Source organism: Ursus arctos, chromosome X (genome assembly GCF_023065955.2).
Source record: "Ursus arctos isolate Adak ecotype North America chromosome X, UrsArc2.0, whole genome shotgun sequence".
Classification (NCBI taxonomy): Eukaryota; Metazoa; Chordata; class Mammalia; order Carnivora; family Ursidae; genus Ursus; species Ursus arctos.
The window spans coordinates 75,834,496-75,850,432 of record NC_079873.1 but is presented as its reverse complement, the minus strand read 5'-3'; the positions used below and the strand labels follow the sequence as shown (position 1 = coordinate 75,850,432).

At 34.5% G+C, this 15,937-nt stretch overlaps 1 pseudogene; it reads right to left on the bottom strand.

Moving 5' to 3' along the window:
• Positions 1-930: 930 nt before the first annotated feature.
• Positions 931-1,561, bottom strand: LOC113244339 (nascent polypeptide-associated complex subunit alpha-like; annotated as a pseudogene).
• Between the last annotated feature and the right edge of the window lie 14,376 nt (positions 1,562-15,937).

Below are 15,937 nucleotides of genomic sequence, written 5' to 3'. Positions count from 1 at the left end.
GTTGTAAGGTAGTTCTATTTTTAACAACTTGAGGAACCTCCATACTGTTTTCCAGAGTGCTGTCAAAATCAGTTTGCCAATTACAGTGAGCTTCTAAATATATTATCCTATTCATTCCTCCTAACAACTCCAGAAGAGGGTAGAAGTTATCCTTAGACATGGTAAGCTGAGCTTCAGCAAGTCTTACTCAACTAAGAGAATATGGCTTATAACTGGTGGGTCCATGATTCTGATCGAGATTTTATAAACTGCAAAACCAGGTTATTTCTCCACAGCACCACCAACATTTCAATAATTACATATGCACAGAATGAATAATAGACACTAGATACTCTTACCCTCTATCAGAAACATCACAAGTCCCTGGTGACTAAAATTATTAAAGCCACAGGAATATCTTGAAATGAGTTAATATTTAGCCTTTAAAAGAAAAAAAAGTTTTATCCAAAAAAGATACACCTTGCCTTTACTTGCTACAGACTCTCTTACAAGCAGAGGCATGGACTTAATTTCTGTAAGTTCTTACTCAAGTATATTTTTTTCCCAAAGTCAGAGAGCAAATCTCAAACTACAAGTAATATTAAATGAGGCAAGAAACCACATGCTCAATCAGTGCTTTGGTATTGTAAGGCAGGCAAAAATATGCTTCTGTCTTGGTAACTTCAACTGTAGTTGAGATGGTTTCTACTAATACGATAAGAAGAATTGTTCTTGAGGAAATACAGAATCTAGTAGCCCATTTGTGTAGTAGAAATCACCGGTAGATGTGAACACCATGACTTGGGAGCCATTTTCAAGTTTAAGACACAATTTTTTTTTTTCCATCCAGTAAGAAGGAACAACTTTATTAATGATAGAAACAGCACAAATTTCAAACCAAGTTGCAGTTATTCTTTTGAAACACCAAAAAAGGTCCTTGTTTTCAGATGGTTACATTCTTAATTCCATAATAGGGTTTACAATATCATTACTGTTGTTCTTCATGGGTCAGACTGCCTTTGCTCTTGACACATTTGCTTGTGACATGACCAATTCTATGTCCTTAACCTCTGCACCTGTTTCATCAACCTCCTGCTCTTCACTGTCCTCTTGTATAGTAGGAGTCTGTGTGTTTTCTTGAATGTTTGAGACAGTTTCACTTTGAACTTTAAATTTCTCAGCAGCAGATAGATCTTCAATCTTGGCTACCCCCCAAAACTATGTAGGTGTCTGAAGCTGGGCTATAATAGACACCTGGTTTTGTGATGACAAAGAAGATATTCTTAGATTTCCAGGTAGTGACTCTAGTAACCTCTGTAACCTGTTGAAGATCCAATTTAGTCATAGCCTTCCATGCCTTCTTTTCACTCCGGGTATGTTTTGCCTTACTGACTGGTTCTTCATCAATTTCAGCTGCTGCTGACAGCTGAGCTTGTTGTGTGGTTGCCTGTGTAGAATCTTGTTCCTCAAGGTCTGGTACTGATTCATCACTGTCAGATTCTGTTCCAGATCCTGTCTCAGCCTGGTGCTGTGGCAACTCCTGCTCTGTAGCAGGGACAGTTGCTGTGGCATCACCAGACATTTTGTGCAGGGAACACAGAACCAAGATGGCGACAGAAAGAGCAAGACACCATTTTGATCGATGTATGGACAAAACACCAAGTGTGTACAAAATAGAGCACTTAAGATCTGCGGAATATCCTCTAATGGTATTTAAGCAGAAAACTTTTTTAAAAAGATTTTATTTATTTATTTGACAGAGATAGAGACAGCCAGCGAGAGAGGGGACACAAGCAGGGGGAGTGGGAGAGGAAGAAGCAGGCTCATAGTGGAGGAGCCTGACGTGGGGCTCGATCCCATAACGCTGGGATTACACCCTGAGCCGAAGGCAGACGCTTAACCGCTGTGCCACTCAAGCGCCCCTAAGCAGAAAACTTTTAAACTTTATAATATATACATAATAGTTTTCTGGTACAAAACATAATGTTTATTATAAAGCTGAATAGTTTAGATCCTGCAAATAAATTTATAGGAAATAACCACTTATATGGTAAGCTAACAAATTTTTAGGATACTAATTACAACTAAGAAGAATAAATTAACCATGGCTATGTATTTTTTAAATTGTCAACAGAAATACTTTAAAATTTGTATAGTGTTTTTAACCAGATTCTTTATGTAAACATTTGTACATTTCCCAATGAGTGTTAAAATTTGTGACAGTATATAGTATTTTCTTAATGCTCCTTTTGAAAATTCTCAGATCTCAGGAGAACATCTCTTTAAGGAGCAAACATTTATAAAAGAAGTATTATTCAAATATTGTCGTATTTATCTTTGAATTATCTAACTTTACCTGCTGGTTTTGGAATAAAGCATTATACAAATAAATACAAACATTTAAATAATAAGTGAAATATATATGTCAAGATTGCTATGTTAATCTGTGATTTGGTGAAAAATTATCTAAAACCAATGTCAAAGACCAATTTGTTAATATAAGTAATAATATCTACATACTGTGTAATTTGTTTCACTTTATAAAATATTATCCTTAAAATAATTACAAGCTATTATGTTTGTCTTTTTTATACAAATATGCTTATTCACCAAGAAAAAAAGTAGTTGACGATAATACCAACTATTGTTGAAGAAAGTGTTCATGTGTGCTTGATGAAACATCCTGTTAGTAATTTTTATTTGGGGAGTTTCAAATAAGATGCCCAACATACCAGTTATAACTTAGAATGTAATAACAATTAGAAGAAGAAAAAAAAAACTTGAAGCCACATCAAGAGGTCCTATTAAGAGTAAAGCCAGTACTTAACTGAACTGGATTGCTGAGGACACACTACTAATATGGATGGGATTAATTTCTCTTCTATTTTCATGGCTATAGTAAGCCATCCTCATCAGCAAATATGGGTACTGTAAAGGGGAACAACAGTAATGATATTGTAAACCCTATTATGGAATTAAGAATGTAACCATCTGAAAACAAGGACCTTTTTTGGTGTTTCAAAAGAATAACTGCAACTTGGTTTGAAATTTGTGCTGTTCCTATCATTAATAAAGTTGTTCCTTCTTACTGGATGGGAAAAAAAAGAAATTGTGTCTTAAACTTGAAAATGGCTCCCAAGTCATGGTGTTCACATCTACTGGTGATTTCTACTACACAAATGGGCTATTAGATTCTGTATTTCCTCAAAAACAATTTTTCTTATCATATTAGTAGAAACCATCTCAACTACAGTTGAAGTTACCAAGACAGAAGCATATTTTTGCTTTGCCTTACAATACTAAAGCATTGATTGATCATTATAAATCCATTCCTACAACTGAAAAACTAGCTCAAAGTACACATCTTATTGATGGTTCAGAAGCATTTCTTTATACACAAAGCATCATGTTATACTATTTGAATAAACAGAAATATAGGAATCCTGCTGAAAAAAACACAACATTACAAAGATGAAAAACAGAGGATTTGCAAGTCTGGGAAATTTTAAGCATTTTTAAAAAATATATAATTGGAATTGTTTTGTACAAGTGAGATTACAACAGGCATAGCGAAGATTGATGGGGTGAAAGTGAAGGCTGTAATTTAGCTCTTGTCATCTTCCAAATGTGTTTTGTAGAGGATAAGAGATTTGGTTTCTAGCAATATTGTTTAAAATGAGAATGTATGGGCTTTAATCTGGATTGTGGGGGCACTATTAGTAACAGATACAGTCTAAATGAGATAACACAAGATTGCTCCCAAAATCCCTGTCATATTCCACCAACTTGTGGTTATGGATCTACTGGTTTTATCACATCATCATGTATGCACATGTAATGAGAAGGGCTTTTTCAAATTTGCATATCTGGTAAATGGTAAACTTGCTTTGGTCCTCTCAATATTGCTTCTAATTCTTCCTCAACCTTCACTGGATGACATATAAATTTTCAACACACACACACACACACACACACACACACACACACACACACCATCAAAACTGGAGATAGTATTCAAACACGAGTTATCTGTCATAATAATGCTCCATAGCTCATATGCCTCAGTAGCCTGAACTAATAACCATATAATATTGCTTATTAAGTCAGTGTGTTTGTTGGAAAGTTCTTCTTGTATTGGTCGGCTTGACAAGGCTCATTCATCGATCTGCAGGTCAGCTGGACAATTTTACTGATCTTATAACTGAGACCTCATCTGGGGCTAGATGGCTAAAAAGTCTCTGCTCCACATGGTTTCATGTCCTCCAGCAGGACAACCTAAGTTTGTCCTGGAAGAGACAAGGATCCTAAAAAAAAAAAAAAGTAGAAGTGTGTGAAGTCTCTTGAGGTCTAGACTCAGAACAGGCCCATCATCTGTTACATTCTATTGGTCAAATAAAGTAGTAAGGTTAGCCCAGATTTAAGGAGTTGGAAAATAGCCCCTTAATTATTGATGGGAGGTGCTATAAAATCACATTGCCAAGGGCCTAGATACCAAGAGAGGTGGAGAATTGGGCCACTTCTGCAATCAATTTAGCACAAGAATATTTTAATAAAAGAAGATCTGAAAGATTCAAGTGTCACCAGAATTGAAATTTCCCCAATGTGCAAAAATTCTCAACACCAGTGGAGCAGGCTTTCAAATGGAAGACCAGGGCATATCTGCCTCCAGATATCTGCATGACCCCTGTTTCAAATTGTTTACTTTCTCCTTAAACTTCATCTCTTTAAAGAGGCCTTCCCCAACTACCCCCTTCATCCTAACTAAAATTGTAGACCCTATTCACACCTTAACCCTTTACCCTGCTTAAGTTTTTTTTTTTTCCCTCTAACACTATTCAGCCCCTGACACACTATTTAGGTTTGTTTTTTATCTGTCTCCCCTAACTAGGAAGTAAGTTCCTTGAGTCCAGGAACTTTGGTCCATCTTGTCCATTACTATATTCCTAGTACTTAGAACACTGTCTGGCAGGGGTACCTGGGTGGCTCAATTGGGTAAGCATCTACCTTCAGCTCAGGTCATGATCCCAGGGTCTTGGGATTGAGCCCTGCAACAGGCTTCCTGCTCAATGGGGAGTCTGCTTCTCCCTCTCCCTTTGCCCCTCCCCCTGCTTGTTCTCTCTCTCTCAAATAAATAAATAAAATCTTAAAAAAAATAAAGAACACTCTCTCACAGAATAGATGCTCGATTAGTGTTCATTGAATGAATGTCTTAATAAACCAGGACTATTGAGGTCCCAGGGCCGCTGCCTTAAGAGCTAGGCATAAAAGCCACAAAGCCTATTAATAGCTGTATTTAGTTCTGACTTGGGCACTGGCATATGATCAAGCCATATCTCTGTTTTTGAGTTCTCTTCAGTAAGTCTCATCTACTGATTGTGTTGTGATCTGTTTTGATCCTGAAGCATTATGTCATCTCAATGCATTGTATTTTGACTCCTGCCCCACCTCAGCTCTTAGTTTCACCTAACTATAAACTTATATGGTTCTCATTTTGTGAAATAATGCTTTTTGCTTTAGGAAGATGTTATGGAATGCTGAAAAAGACTGCTTTCTGAGCATGAGGACTGGGGTTTAAAGTTCATTTCTGTTTTGATTATAACTTTGGAGGTTACTTATACTATTGGGATTCATTTTTCTTTCACCTATAAAATAAAAGATAATACTTACTATACCTAAGCTTATAGTAGTCCCCTTGATGGAAACTCTGGTCTGTAAAACTAGATTGCCAGTAGCCAAAATCTGACTGGGCTAAATCCAGCCCAGATTGAACCCATCAACCTCTCTTCCTATCCATCCTATTCTTGCAATTGGAAGCGAGGTTTGTGAAAGTAGGATCTGTGAACTGCCATCTTCTGCCATGAAGACTGAGTAAGAGAACAATTCTAAAGAGTTGGAAAGATAAAGCAGGCCCTCAGGAAAAAACCAGAAGCAAGAAATGGAGGGAAAGTATTCCCTTGTTTCCTGACAACTTACAATTTTCTCATTCCATTTTTTTTCCTGAGGTTTTTCTATGCACACCTTTGGGTTTCATGAAACATTCCTTGTTTCAAACAATGGACATTCCATTTCCTTGTTAATCTAGTTAGTTTGTTTCAGTTACTTACAACCAAAAAATCCAAATAAATATACTCTTTGAGTTGTTGTAAGGATAAAAGACATAAGGCCTGAAAAATGCCTGGCAAGCAAGTTAAATTTTCATTTAACTCTGCTGAAACTATGCCTGTCCCTAACTCTAGTCTGTTTATTGCTCCTACCTGACTTAGCTGAGACTGGGCAGGTTGGTGTAAGGAACTGTTTGCAGATTTATTTAATAATGGATTTATACATATATGCTTTGATCCATGCACTGTTAAAGGAAATTACTATTTTTTTTCCAAGCAGGCATACAGAGATAGATCACATTTGTTTTCAACTTCCTAGAGATCTTACTCCTATCTTCATAGCACCCAAACTGGTTGAAACTCGAGCTCTGTCATTTGCTAGCTATGTGGACATGCATAAAATAATCAACCTTGCCTGTTTCTTCTGTAAAATGGGCTCAACAATAGTACCTACTAAATAAATTGTTTTGAGGCTTTAATGACTCAACACACAAAAAGCATTTTAGAACAGCTCTTTGATATTGAATTAGTGTGCTCCTAGAATATTCAGGGTCCTTCTCTGTCGACAGATACCTATAAACAGACTTAACACACCCTCTTTCAAATATACTTCATTATTTCTTGATAATATTAACTAAAATCACAGATACTAACACATCCATTCTTACTATTCCTGTTATTTATGATCACATTATTTATTAGACCAGGTTAAAAGAGCAAAAAGAGAGAAAGAATCACCCACTACAATAGTTTTTTTTTTTCCCATTCAGTAATGTGTCTTTTGATTGGAGCATTTAGCTTTTTACATTTACCCTAGCTGTTAGAGCACCTATTTTATTTTATTTTATTTTATTTTATTTTATTTTAATTTAATTTATTTTAAGATTGTATTTATTTATTTGACAGAGAGAGACAGCCAGCGAGAGAGGGAACACAAGCAGGGGGAGTGGGAGAGGAAGAAGCAGGCTCCTAGCAAAGGAGCCTGATGTGGGGCTTGATCCCAGAACGCCGGGATCACGCCCTGAGCTGAAGGCAGACGCTTAACGACTGCACCACCCAGGTGCCCCTAGAGCACCCATTTTAGACTGTTTCTCAGTTAGAGCATTTTTAATTTAGGCCCGATTCAATCTCATTTCTGCAGTATGAGATTCTCTAGTGTCTTTTATGTTCTTTTTTTCAAGCCCAGTTAGTAACTTTATAATAGTTATCCTGGATTCCAACTATGACATTTTACTTATAATCATATCGATTATATTTTTGACAGAGAGTATTACCTCTGGTTCTTTATTTTGTTGTGAATTACTCCTTCTAGTAATTTTTCCTAGAGAAAAATGGATGTATGAGTGAACAAAATCGAAAATATCAGCCATGACCCAAGCGAAATACACACTAGACAAATCCAAAGAGGTCAGAAACCAGAAAAGAAAAGAAAGAGAAAAAGGAAAAGAAAAAGAAAAAAAAAGGAAAGAAAAAAAGGGGGGAGAAATAATTTAATCTCACAGGGTGGTAAAAACAGGGTGATGCACTTGGTCCTGGGTATATTTTGGTCTGTGTGTTAGAAGACACTAAATCCCAATATTGTAAAGGAAGGAAAACTTACACACACACACACACACACACACACACACACACACACACACACACAAATAAAATTGAATAGAGTGAAGGGAAGCCCCAAATGAAGAATATCTCTATAAAATGTAAAAATGAAAGTTTAAAAAAAGACTTAAAAAGAAAGAGTTGATAAAATAAGAAACTAGTTGAAAAGGAAAAAAAAAAGAAAAGAAATGGAAAGTTTTAAACTGAAAGATAAACAAATACTGAGAAAATACCTCACTTCTATATACTATTTTCCCCTAGAGCTGGAGTTTACAGTCCTGTGTTGTCTGTAAACTTGCTGTTCACCTATTCTTCCAGTTGGTCTTCTGGGGATGGCGTCTGCTGTGCTGATTCTCAGGTGTCTTTGCCTGGGTGGAGTTGCAGCATCCGTTGCCATTGGGACAGGCTCAGTGAAGCTGTTTTTGGTTGCTCTGTGTAGCTTTTGTTCCCCAAAGACTTTCCACACCTCTTTAGAGGATCAAAATTAAGATGGCCATACCCAATCTCCAGACCCAGAGCCAAAAGATCACAGTACCCCCTCCTCAATAAACCCTCAAGGATAACAAGTCTTTACTTTTGTGTGCCAAACTCTGCAGATGCCTGTGGTGTGTGCCCACACCAATCCTCCCAGGGGAAGGCAGAGGGTCCTGCATTTCTGCACCTTGCAGGGCCCTAAGCACAGAGAGCGGTTACCTGATTGGGCCATGGGTCAGTTTATGGTGAACTGAGCTAAGAGCCCTCTCCCAAGCTCGCTGACCCTAACCAGCTTTCCTGCTCCAATGCTTGGAAACTCTACCAGCTTAAGCACCCCAGTTCTTTCTGTGACTCTGGGGATCCTGAGACCACACTGTCCAGTCTAAGATTGCTTCACCAAGGAAACAGCTTTCAGGTAGGGATGTCTCTCACTGGAACAGATTTATAAGGGTTCCAATTTTGTATTCTGCAGCTATATCACTTTCCTGTAGCCGGCTTATGGAGGCTCCCTACCCCTGCTGTTTATCTTCAGATATCTCCCCTCAGATTCACTTGTCAGCACCTCCCACATTGCAAACAGTGGTTACTTTTTTACTTCTAGAGTTCCAGCAATTCTTTTCTTACATCTCAGGTTGAATTCATATGTGTTCAGAATGATTTGATAGTTATCTAGCTAAATTCAAGTTATCTATCTACCAGATGAAATGAGGTCCCCTACTCTTCCACCATCTTGCCTCTCTCCTATGTTTTCTGTTTTCAAATTACAAGCTACTTAAGAATGCAAAGTTGTTTAAAATTGGGGACTATATTTTGCAATGAATCGCATATAAAACCAGAAGTGTGAATGCTAAGAAATGTTATGGTAAGTGAAGTATAAGAGATTGTGCATCTTAATAAAAACACAGTTTCAGGTTTTTTTGGTTTGATTTTGTTTTGTTTTTTAATTGATTGAACATTGTAACTTTGGAACATGCACCAGGATTTAGTTCAAGCAGTTGCATTCCTTATGATATGCTATTTCCCTCACCAGTGCAGTTTGGTCTCTTTTATATGTGTGATTCTCAACCCACTACTTTAAATATTATATATTCCCTTTTCCCAGAAGTGATTACTACATCTTAAGAAAAGAAAAAGGAAGTTAATTTTTATATGTATCCGACACTGCCTTAAAGAAGAGTAGCTCAAGGTTTGACAATTATAACGTCTCTCAGATTCTGTTTAAGAGTGCTAGAGCAATACAAATATGAAGGAAAAATGCCTTGAAAAATACTCTGTATTAGTGTCTTGGTTTTCAGTTCACTTAGTTTATTAAGGCTTAAACTCTCTAGGTACATCTGTGCAGACTTTTTCTTTTGGTTTGCCACATTAGAAAAAAATCATTCTGTATTAGAGTGATGGCTTTGATGCAAAAACTTGGAACTCATAGGGTGAACATTTTACTTCTGTGGTAAGTACATGTCTTTGCTTAAAGTGTAACTCTTTATTTGTATATTTAATAACTTTGTTAAATAACTACAGTATATAAACTCACCTCTAACATTTGTGGGGCTTGGAATAAGAGTATAAATAATGGCCTACATGCCATATGTGTAAATATTTACAACTTATAAATCAATTTAGGAAATATATCATCATAATGACAAAATTTTTAAATGTGTAAAGCTATAATTTTTACATGTCTCAAAGTGGGGAAAATATCAAATCTGACCATACTTATTATTCTGATGTTGGGTCAATGTTTGAATTAGTAATATATACAGAGTAGAGAAATTATATTTTAATCCATAAAATTTTATCTTTCTCACCTTCATTTCAGTATAATCACTGTGTTGTAATTAAGTTTTCACGTAATTTTTGGGCTGTTGACACTCATGATCTAGAGTCAAAAAATAAAATGTTATTTTATTCAAAGTGTACAAAATTCTAATCTAGTTCATCAAAATATAAATAAGTAATGTGTAAAATAAAAAAATAAATTTAGCTTTCATACATTATTGCAATAAATTATTTTTCATCTAAAATATTCAAGATATTTATTATATTTAAATAACACAAATTATATTTAATGAATAGTAAAGTTTTAAAATGAATTTGTATGAATGAAACTAAAATTTTATCACTTTTGCCAACGCAAACAAATTTTATTATGTAGATTTGTAGGTAAAACTATTCACAATTCTATTATTCAATGTAAATCAACATCGTGTTTAATATGCATTATAGCTCCACTTCTATAATTACAAATTTAGGGATTTTATGAATTATTTAATATTATAAAATATTCCTCAGCCGCCATGTGTGAATGTCATGCTAATATCTGAATATTCCCAAAGCTACACTTTTTTTTTAAATTTCATATCTGCTTTTTAGTAGCTGTAGCAATTTATTTCTTCTAGGCTCTGTTTCCTCATTTATTTTTTTAATAATAATTTTTTATTATATTATGTTAGTCACCATACAGTACATCCCTAGTTTTTGATGTAAAATTCCATGATTCATTAGTTGCGTATAACACCCAGTGCACCATGCAATACGTGCCCTCCTTACTACCCATCACCAGCCTATCCCATTCCCCCACCCTCCTCCCCTCTGAAGCCCTCAGTTTGTTTCCCAGAGTCCATAGTCTTTCATGGTTCATTCCCCCTTCTGGTGCTATACTTTTAAACATGCACTGAAGAAGTAAAATGGACACACAGAACTACTGGGAATTTATATTTCACTTTGCAAGAATCTATTATATTTATGATATCTGAGAAGAAGGATTTTATTGTCTACTTTTCATTGAGTTTATTCAAATAAGAGCAACACCAAGATCCTAATAGGTATATTAGGCACAGGCAAAAGATATGAAAAGTTGTTTCACCCAAAAGGAAATATATAAAGCAAACAAACATATGGAAATTTGTTCATTAGACTAGTAATAGAAGTAGTAATTATTATAATAAAAACAAAGTGTTAGTGTACTCTTGTTAAATTAGAAAAAAATAGTAAGTATTTTTGAAAAGCCTGATACTGGGAGAACATGCAGGAAACTGGCATATCACACCTTTCTGGTGGTGAGGTACATTAGGATGATTATCTCATCTCAAAGACTTGCTCTAAGAAATCTATTTAAAAGAAAGTCCCTATATACAAATATGTATATGTTTGTATTAGAAAATTGGAGGCAACATTAATGGTTTCACATAGGGAAAGGATTAAGTAGAATATGCTACATTAAATATGCAAAGCATCTATTGAAAATGTTAGACAAAATTGTAGCTAATGAAAAAAATTACTAAGTAAAGAGAGGGCACAAAAGTGAAGGCACAGTATGCTTAAATGATGTAAAATATACACATATGGCTAAAGACTTGCCAGGGAACAGAAACTTAAAAATAGCTGTAAGAATATGTGCAATTTTTTCTTTACTAACTTTCTTGACAGTATAATTTTATTTTAACTTGAATTTATATCTAGTTTACATGCCATTGCCTATCATTTCAATATATCTAGTGCCAAACCAGAAAATACCCTGCTCCTTTATCTTCTCTTCATAACTACTGAGAAAAATTCCCAACCCTAGATAAAACCAAATACCCACTATCTCTGCACCTACATGCAAGCAACTGATCATTGTCAGGGGAAACAATATGACAAGGATTTTGGTAGGACTCTAAACTGAAGACCACCAATCTCAAATTGGCCTCCAACCACTCTGGCCTTTTTAATGATGTATTTTTTCTCAGCTGGCCCTCCTATACCCTACAATGATTATTTATTTCTAAATTAGCTCCATTGATTTCAAATATCTGACCTCTCCTCCTCCTCACTCACTTTCAACAGAGTTTTTCTCAGGGAAAAAAATGAAACAAAATAAGCCATCTAACAGGAATTCTCTCAACTTCCATACAACACATTTAAAAACCTACCTGAATCTGAGATATAGCATAGCATAATTAAGAACATATGCAACTAATGAATCGTTGAGCACTACATCAAAAACTAATGATGTACTACATGTTGGTTAATTGAACATAAAATAAAAAAGAACATAAGTTCAGAAGCCAGAACTCCTGTGTCTAAAGCCTAGTAGTGTCACTTATGAGCTGTGTGATTTTGGGAAAGCTATTTCACTTCTCTCTAATCCTGTCTCCTCACCAGTAGGATAGGGATAATAATAGTCCTATACAGGATTGTTATAAGAATTTAGTCTTGTGAATATATTAGAATGGTATCTGGTATATAATAAAAATTCAACAAATATTAGCTATATGTATTCAGAGCTATCTTTTTGCCTTTTGTTTTTATTACAATGCATAAATAATCCTCTATTTTGAATTGTGATTGAATTCCATCATCTTATAACTCTTTGAGAACAGTACCCAATGGAATTTCTTTTTTTATTGCTATATTTTCAACCACTTCTTCAGTACAGACTCTTTTCTATCAGTATTTAAATATGCTTAGGCATCTTCCCTTCACAACTAAATTCCTCAGAATAATTGTCTTTCTCTACTAGTCGTTCTCATACTTGAACATATAACAAAATCAACTGGAGGGCTTGTTTAAATAGATTTCTGGGCCCTCCCCCCAGAATTTCTTATTCAGTAAGGTGAAGCCAAAGAATTTGCATTTCTAACAAGATTTTAGTTGGTGTGCCTGCTACTGGTGCAGACACTACACTTTGAGAACTTCTGAACTACACACTGACCACCCACATACTTTTACCTCTCACAGATCTCACTTAACCACATCTGTAGAACTGGCCTATATAGGATCAGCAATGACTTCCAGGTTGCCTTTGGATACTTATTTTTGCAACAATTATCACTCTCTTCTTTTCTTCTTCTTCTTCTTCTTCTTCTTCTTCTTCTTCTTCTTCTTCTTCTTCTTCTTCTTCTTTCTAGAGAAAACTTATTGTGAAATTTCACCTTACACATTGTTCGACGTGATTAAAAACAAAGTAACATAAGTTCTAAATGATGCTGATTTTAAAAACGTAAAAATAGCAACAGCTTTTCAAGGATCCAGATGAACAAATCAATTAGAATATGTAACAGTCACATGAAAGACATAAAAAACTATGTTATTTTCAGTGATATGAACACCGTACCCATAGAATGGGAATAAAAATTATTCTATTTTTCATAAATCTACCAGATGATATGGATGCAAGTCGGCTTTGAACCATACTTTAAAAAACTGTGACTGTCAAGATAAAAACAAAAGTGTTAATTTGGGCTAAAAGCCTGCAAAAGATACAGCACTAGCAGACTGATGATTTTGTAAAGTATGTATTCAAAGCTTTTGCCCAGTTTTCTACTGTTTGCTTTTGTTCTCATGAAGTGTTAATAGTTTCATATATTCTGGATATGGATGCTTTGCTGGAGGTATAAGCTATGAATATTTCCCACACTGTGAAGGGGTTACCTTTTGTTTTCCCAATGGCTTCTTTTGATGAAGTTCTTAGCCTTAATACAATGCAATTTGCTATTTTTTCCTTTTAAGATTAATACTTTCTGTGTAGTAAAAAATATTTACCTCTTCCAATGTCACAAAGATGTTCTATGTTTTCCTCTAAAAGAATTACGAATTTATCATTCATAATTATATATTAAATCATTCAGAATAGAATTTGTTGTATGGCAGTGACTCTCATGTTTCAGTCTCAGAAGTCCATTATAGTCTTAAACATTGGTGAGGACTGCAAAGAGCTTTTGTTTACGTGGTATTCATACCAGCCATAATAGAAAATAATAATGAGAAAATTTAAAAATATTTGTTAATTCTATTAAAATAATAAAATTACATGTTAATAAAAGTAACATATCTTATGAAAAATAATAATATTTTCCACAGCAAAAAGCCTCTTCAGTGAGAAGAGTAGCTTTTTTTTTTGCATTTTTATAAAACTCTTCAATACATGACTTAACAGGAACAGCTGGATTCTCGTATCTGCTTTCCCAACCTGGTATATTATGTTGTTTTGGTTGCAGTTTATAATGAAAATTGAGTCTTACACAGATTATAGTTGGAATCTTTCAAGATAATTATAAATATTCTTTGATACTACACTTGAGAAGTGATAGTTTCTTAAAGGTTAGTCACAATATAGAATCTGAAAAAAATATCAGTGAACTTTTTTGTACTCTTACTTTAAAAATAATTGATGTATCTTGCATGTTGAATGGATCTTTGATCCATACATGATTTTGTAACATATCTATCACTTGGAAAATATTTATTGATTGATTTATACAGATCTTTCAAATGTTGACACATTTTGTTTCATAATATTTAAAAATCACATTAGTTAATATCACCACAGGTCTCATTACAGAAACATGTAAGTACTTGGAAGATATCAGGTTCACAGCGGAAAATACAAATTTTCCATAATTCTAATTTTTAATTGAAGGTCAAATTTTATCATAGGCAATATGTATTATGAGTTATCTTTAAGTGATAGGCTGACTTCATTCATTTTCAGGAATACTGTCCACCAAATCATAAAATCTCAAGAAACATAGTTTGACAATCATTCCTTCAAGTAAATAATGGCATTCCATGTAAAAAGTGACTAGTTCAGCTGACAACTCAATCACTCAACAGTTTTTCCTTCAGAGAACCATCATAAGTACACAGCAGAAGTATTTTTTATATACTTTCTGTTTCATCATATAAAATAATAAAGATGTATACTAAAAGTTGGGATTTAAAAAAGGTAATAAATTTTACTGTTTCCAAAGACATACTTAAGTGAAATTCGCTTTTGTTTTTACTGTGAGTGCATGGTGATAAACAATACAATAACTACTAGTATAGTTTGCTGCCACTAACTTAATTGGTGCTAAGGTACTATGGGTTTTATCTCTTACCTCTCTCTGTACCAACATGGCAAATGTCAACACAGTGAAAAGGGTAAAGAACGTATAAATGGTGTTATGAAAATAGTTTTTACTTCAAAGATTCCCTGAAAGGAACTTGGAACTACCAGGGGTCCATGGACCACACTTTGAGAATCACTAGTGATTGTCCTAGATAAATGTTTTTCCATATGGATTTCTAATTGATCAAGCACAATTTAATGAAATGTTACTTCTTTTTCTATTGTATTACAGTATCATCTCTGTCATAAGTCAGGTGACTGTCTAGGTGTAGTAGGTCTATTTCTCGGTTCTTTTCTCTGATCCAATAGTCAGTTTATCTATGCATGTGTCAGTATCACACTGTTTTAATTCCTTTGTTTTATAATACATCTTGATATCTAATAATTTACATTCCCAAGCTTTGTTTTCTTCTTCAAAATATCTTTGGCTACTCTTGGTTCTGTGCATTTCCATTTGAGTTTTAGAGTCACCTTAATGATTTCCTCAAAAAATGCTAATATTTTAATTTGATTATATTGAATTTATAGAATAATTTGGAAGAATTGACACATTTATAGTATGGATTTTTCCGATCCAACATGATATATTTCTCTAGAAATATTCCTTGACTTATGATAAGGTAATTCAATAAAACCCATTATAAGTTAAAAATATCATAAGTTGAAAATGCATTTAATGCACTTAACCTTCTAAACATCATAGCATAGCCTAGCCTACCTTAACCATGCTCAGAACACTCACATTACATATAGTTGGGCAAAATCATCTAACACAAAGCCTATTTTATAAAGTGTTGAATATCATAATTTATTGAATACTCTGCTGAAAGTGAAAAACAGAATGGTTGCATAGATACAGAATGGTTGTAAGCATATCAGTTGTTTATGCTTGTGATCCCATGGCTGACTGGGA